A 7,200-nucleotide genomic window follows, 5' to 3' on the forward strand; every position below is an offset into this window, starting at 1 on the left:
GTAGAGTAACAGAGAGAAAGAGGGAGAGATAAAGAGAGAGAGGTCTTCCATCCACTGTTTCACTCCCCAAATGGCCGTAACGTTTGGGGCTGAGCCAGGTCAAAACCAGGAGCTTCCTCCAGGTCTCCCACATGGGTGCGGGTCCCCAAGGACTTGGGCCATCCTCCATTGCTGTCCCAGGCACATTAGCAGCAAACTGTATGGGAAGTGCAGCAGTCAGGACTTGAATGGGCACCCTTATGGGATCTCGTCATTGCACACGGCAGCTTAATCTGTTATGCCACAATGCCAGGCCTGGGGGTGCAGCGGTGATGGCTCAAGTAACTGGCTTCCAACCACTCATTTGCAAAACCTGGATTGAGTTTCCTAACTCCTGGCTTTGCCTTCAGCTCAGTCCTGGTTGTTGTAGTTATTTAGGGAATGAACACATGCATATGAGTGCTCTGTCTCTGTCAAATAATTAAGTAAAATTTTTAGAAAATAAACATTATATTCAACACCTCACTATAAAACTCAAAAATCCCTCCTCCTCTGACCAAAATATAACAATATTTAAGCTAGATATTCAGGGGCTGGTGCTGTGGCTTAGCAGGTAAAACCCCTGACTGCAGTACTGGCATCCCTTATGGGTGCCGGTTTAAGACCAAGCTGCTCCACTTCCGATCCAGCTCTCTGCTATGGCCTGAGAAAGCAGTGGAAGATGGCCCAAGTGTTTGGGCCCCTGCACCCGAGTGGGAGACCCAGAAGAAGCTCCTGGCTCCAGGCTTCAGATCGGCACAGCTCCGGCCATTGCAGCCATCTGGAGAGTAAAACAGTGGATGGAAGACTAGTCTCTCTCGCTCTCTCTCTCTCTCTCTCTCTTTGCCTCAGCCTCTCTGTAACTCTGCCTTTCAAATAAAATAAATAAATCTTTAAAAAACCAAATAAATAAACTGGATATTCAACTTAATATCCTAATAGGGTCCAGTCAGTTATTATAAATGAGTATACTAGGGCAAGTATAAAATAATAGGGAGTGGTGGGAATTATAGAAAATTAGATTAGGCAGTCTTTATAAAAGAAGTAGATCCATCCAATATTTCCACATCCTATGAATTTTTCCAAGGGAAGATGTTGAGATTTCTGTGAGAAATGGCCAGTTTTTGGTGATGGCATCTGATGTGGTTCATTTTTATTGTGTAATAAACCATGCCCAAATTTAGCAGCTTAAAGCAACAATCTTTTACTTGGTTGGTGACTCTGCAAAAAATAAATTTGGGCTAAGCTCAACTGGATATTTTTCTGATCTTAGCAAGGCTCCATTCTGGATGTGTGGTCTACTGCCAGACTGGATGGGGTGGACGGATAGGGCAGGTGACCTTGGAAAGTGTCCAGCACAAAGGCTCATCTTCACTCCATGTGTCTCTTGTCCCCCAGCAGGCTAGCCTGGGCTTTTTCATACAGAAGAGTCAGGATTCCAAAAATAAGTGGGCACATGTAAGGCCTTTTGAAGCCTATGCTTATAACTAGCATACTGTTACTTCCTCTGCATTCCATTGTGCAAAGCAAATCAGGAGGCTAATCCTGATTCACAGGAGGAAATTGACATCTATTGATGAGAGAAGACAGAAAGTTACCTTGTAGAGCAAACAGATAAAGCATAGAGAAAAAAGTTCAGGCCATTTCTGCATTCTGCCAAAGCAATTTTTTTAAATTTTAAAATGCTCATGCTAAAGAATATGGGTGAAAATTATATATCTCTGTCTAGTCACCTGCGCTTCCCTCTCCTGCCCTCAGTCTTAGAACCATGCTTTTCTCCTATTCCCCCTGTTTCTCTACTACTAAACCACTGACTCCATGCATAGCTCCAAGCAGGTCCTTTATTTGTTCCCATATCTGTTCTGCTTATTTTATTTTATTTTATTTTATTTTATTTTATTTTTTTTTTTTTGACAGGCAGAGTGGACAGTGAGAGAGAGAGAGAGACAGAGAGAAAGGTCTTCCTTTGCCGTTGGTTCACCCTCTAATGGCCGCTGCAGCCGGCACACCGCGCTGATCCGATGGCAGGAACCAGGTGCTTTTCCTGGTCTCCCATGGGGTGCAGGGCCCAAGCACCTGGGCCATCCTCCACTGCACTCCCTGGCCACAGCAGAGGGCTGGCCTGGAAGAGGGGCAACCGGGATAGAATCCGGCGCCCCGACCGGGACTAGAACCCGGTGTGCCGGCGCCGCTAGGCGGAGGATTAGCCTAGTGAGCCGCGGCGCCGGCCTGTTCTGCTTATTTTAATAATTGAAGATATACCTTTTGCTTTTCCATCAGAAATGACTTTTTTGGGGTTCAGTACTGTGGCGCAGTGAGCCTCTGCCTGTGGTGCCAGCATCCCATAAAGGTGCCGGTTCGTGTCTTGTCTGTTCATCTTCCAATCCAGCTCTCTGCTAATGGCCTGGGAAAGCAGCAGAAGATGGCCCAAGTCCTTGGGCCCCTGAACCCACGTGGAAGACCTGGAAGAAGCTCCTGCCTCCTGGCTTTGGATTAGCCCAGTTCCAGGGTGAAGCCATGGATGGAAGACCTTTCTCTCTATCTCTCCCTCTCTCTATCTGTAACTCTGCCTCTGAAATAAATAAAATATTTTTAAAAAGATAAAGAAATTACTTTCTTTACTTCTTTTGTATCTCATGATGTCATTTCCTCAGAGGCTTCTTCATATCTCTATTTTTCCACGAAGTGTTTGTTGAGTGCATCCTACTTAATCTCACAACACACATCACATTAGCACACTTGCTTTTTGCATTTTTCTTTGCTTAGACTTCAACTGATCTTATTTCATATTGTTCTTTAACATTTACATTTATGAAATGGTTTGTTTTCTGGGCTAGAGAAACATCATGCAATTTCTTTCTGTAGTAATCCCAAATTGGGAAGTGCATTATCAGTCCGCTACTGATGCATAACAAAAAACTTAAGTAACCTGCCGGTGCCTCGGCTCACTTGGCTAATCCTCCGCCTGCGGCACCAGCACCCTGGGTTCTAGTCCCAGTTGGGGTGCTGGTTCTGTCCTGGTTGCTCCTCTTCCAGTCCAGCTCTCTGCTGTGGCCCGGGAACACAGTGGAGGATGGCCCAAGTGCTTGGGCCCTGCACCCGCATTGGAGACCAGAAGGAAGTACCTGGCTCCTGGCTTCGGATCAGCACAGCCCACCAGCCATAGCAGCCATCTGGGGGGTGAACCAACAGAAGGAAGACTTGTCTCTCTGTCTCTCTCACTGTCTAACTCTGCCTGTCAAAAAAAAAAAATGTAAGTAACCTAACAATCACCATATATTTAGCTCTTGGTTCTGTGGGCTGGCAATTTAGGTTACATTTAAATGGATCATCCTTTTGTCTCGGTCAGTCTCCTTTACATGAGTGGGTTTTACAGATCTTCCTATGCTCTCTTCATGTCTGAGGTCTCACCTGGGACAAATGAATAGATCTGACTATGCCTTACCTGATCTCTCCTTCTGCAGGTTATTCTGGGCTTGCTCATGTGGCAACTGGGAAGATTGGTAATAGAATAAGTGAGAGTCTAGGTTCAGAAATGATTTGTGGTTCCTTTTTTTGAAGTAAATTGACTAAATGTGGTCAAAATCCCAATCCAAATTCAAAGAATGAGGATATGTATGGGCGCCGGTTCAAGACCCGGCTGCTCCACTTCCAATCCAGCTCTCTGCTATGGCCTGGGAAAGCAGTGGAGGATGCCCCAAGTCCTTGGACCCCTGCACCCACGTGGGAGACCCAGAAGAAGCTCCTGGCTCCTGATTTTGGATAGGCGCAGCTCCAGCCGTTGCGGCCAATTGGGGAGTGAACCATTGGATGGAAGACCTCTCTTTCTATCTCTCTCTCTCTCTCTCTCTCTCTCCTCTCTGTGTAACTCTTTCAAATAAATAAAAAAATCTTTTTTAAAAAACAAAAAGAATGAGGATATAGACCATATTTCTTAAGGGGAGGAGCTACAATGTCACATTTCAAAGAGTTTGGATATAGCCATTTTACAAATAATTTACCAAATAATGCTCATCTGGCCTCTAAGAGTTCTTTGAGGAACTATGTATTTTTCAATCTATCTTTGTGGAATTGCTCCTTCCTTGGTTTGAGCTAATCATTAGAATAGGATTTGAATCTTCTTTTTTTTTTTTTTTTTTGAAGATTTATTTTTTTGTGGTCAAAACTGTTTTATTTTTAGAGGTCTCTTCTTTGGAATTAAAAATGAGTATATTCATTTAAAAACTGTCTTACAATACATGTCTTAATAATCTGTAAAATATTATTGTCCTTAAATTTAGAACTACTGTTTTTTAACAAATTTATTTATTCATTTGAAAGGCAGAGTTATAGAGGAGGAGAGAGAGTCTTCACTTGCTGGTTCACTTCCCAATTGGCCGCAATGGCCAGAGCTGTGCTGATCCAAAGCCAGGAGCTTGGAGCTTCTCAGTATCCCACGCGAATGCAGGGGCCCAAGGACTTGGCCATCCCAGGCCACAGCAGAGAGCTGGATCGGAAGTGGAGCAGCAGACTCTAACTGGTACCCATATGGGATGCTGGCACTGCAGGCCATGGCTTTACCCGCTACACCACAGCGCTGGCCCCAGTGTTACCGATTTTTAAAATATATTTTCACAAAATAATTTTAAGAAACATGTGAAAGGTGAAGAATCTGAATTATTATTTCAGAGTCTCTAGTGCTTCTGGTCCAGTCCAGGCCAGTCCAGCCAAGTAGTCAGAAAGGTTTGGGATGCTGGCGCTTCAGGCCAGGGCGTTAACACACTGCACCACAGCGCCTGCCCCTGGATCTTCTTATGTAATACTTCCCTGGACAAAACAGTTGGATCAAGGTTGGGGGCCCTGCCCCAGATATGTCAGTCCTACTACTTCATCTCATCTTTGCTTCCACTTCTGCCAACAATGACCTCCAAGACTCCAGAGGTTGGCACACAACTCAGGCTTTGCTAATAAGAGTACTTCTCCAGAGTTTTCATCTACAGAACAGTTGATAAAGAAGTAATTTTCTTCTTCCTTGTTCTTACAATAGAAGCTATTGCCTGTGGCCAGCCATATGAAAAATCCCAAGCAATAATACTAAAACTCTGAGAAGAATAAATGAAAATCCAAGACAGTCCTGATGGTGATCAGGTCCCCACCTCATGGCTTAGTTATATAGAGAATAAACGTATCTGTGTTTCCTTGTATCTGTTCAAACTGAGTCTCCCTCACTTGCAAGGAAAGACTTCTGAGAAATGCATTAGGAACATCCTCAAGAATCCAGCACAGCTCTAGGTTACTTCACAAATACATGTTAAATTAAATAGAAATTAACACCATGTGATTTTATACAACCCAAAACAATGACTAAATATACAAAAGGAAGACAAGGCCAAATTTATCCACAAGATACAGCCACTGGGACTCACCTACAATGCTAGTGATAATGAAAATGAGCACTGCCATTGTCAAGCATCTGGTAGAATTTAGTAAAACTGAATATACACTTATGCCCTAGGTCCCAGTGGTTCCAACTGTAGGTATATGTGTAACAGAAATGTATGTTCAACAAAAGATGTTGTTGTATATGTATGTATATGTTGTATATGTATGGATATGAATAATTTCATGTCAATCCAGTGTGATGGATAAATAGTCATGTATTCATACCACTAAGTATTATACGGTTGTCCTCTGTATCCCTGAGTTCAACCAACCAGGGTTGGAAAATCTTTTTTTAAAATAAATAATTTTATTTATTTATTTGAGAGGTAGATATATAGGGAGAGACAGGATAAGTCTTCCATCCACTGGTTCACTTCCCAGATGGCTGCAACAGCTGGAGCTGAGCCAATCCGAAGCCAGGAGGCTGGGGTTTCTTCCAGGTCTCCCACGTGGGAGCAGGAGCCCCAGAATTTGGGTCATCTTCTACTACTTTCCTAGGCCATTGCAGGGAGCTGGATCAGAAGAGGAATAGCCAGGACATAAACAGGCACCCAGAAAATTGTTTTAAAAAATTGTATCTGTACTGAATATGTACAGACTTTTTTTCTTTTCATTAGTCCCTAAACAATATGGTATAGTAACTGTTTACTCTGAATTTACATTGTTTTAAGTATTGAAATTAGTTTAGTGATGATTTAAAATACACGGGAGTCAGGGAAGAAGGAGGTTTTAGCTTGGCAGTTAAATCACCATGTAGGACACCCATACCCCACATCAGAATGCCTGGTCTCAATTCCTGATCTAGTTCCTGATTCCAGCTTCCTGCTAATGTAGACCCTGGGAAGAAATGATGATGACCCAGGTGAATGGGTTCCTGCCACCCACACAGGGTACCTAGATTGAGTAACAGGCTCCGAGGTTTGGACGCGAGGAGTTAAGTGTATCTGGGGAGTGAACATGCTAATGGGAGTACTCTCTCTCTCTCTCTCTCTTTCCCTCCTCCTTATTACTATATCTATCCCTCAGATAAATAATTCTTTTACAAGTTAAGGTATACAGGAGAGTGTGTAGGTTACATGCAAATACTAGTGCATTTCATATAAAGGACTTCCACATCTGAGAAATTTGGTATTTGTAGGGGTTCTATAATCATTAGTAAGGGACAACTTGTACAGCAATCAGAATGAATGAAGTCAGCTAATGTAGACAAACAGATGGCTCTCTCAAACAAAATATTGAACAAAAGAAATCAAATACAAAAAAATTACAGACTGTTTGATTTTATTTATAAAGATTCACAGGAGAAACTAACTTTTGCTGCTGGAAATCTGCACAGTCATTATCCTTGTGGGGGTGTTGTTACTGGAAGGGATATGGGGGCCTTCTGTATTGGCTCCATAGACATGTAAGCTTCTGATTTGTGCATTTTTACCTAGGTGTGTTGAACATCCATTACAAGTTACTTTAAGAACACAGAAGAAGAAATGGTTTTGTTGTTCTATGGTCAGTTGTATGGTGGCCAAATCCTTCCTCTCCAAATGAATGCTGTGCCCAAGATTCCCTTTCTCTCTAGTAAAGGGGAGAGGAGTTGAGAACTGTAAGAAGCACAGTTGTCCCCATAAAGGAGCAAAGCCATCAAGAGAAAACACTTCTGTGACAAGGGAAAAACATGTTCCCCGACTTTCCCCATCTGTCACACCATATGCAGTAGCATTCACTAACACCCAATTTACTTATGCAGTTGAGGACATTCCTACCATG

This window comes from Oryctolagus cuniculus, chromosome 11 (genome assembly GCF_964237555.1).
Source record: "Oryctolagus cuniculus chromosome 11, mOryCun1.1, whole genome shotgun sequence".
Classification (NCBI taxonomy): Eukaryota; Metazoa; Chordata; class Mammalia; order Lagomorpha; family Leporidae; genus Oryctolagus; species Oryctolagus cuniculus.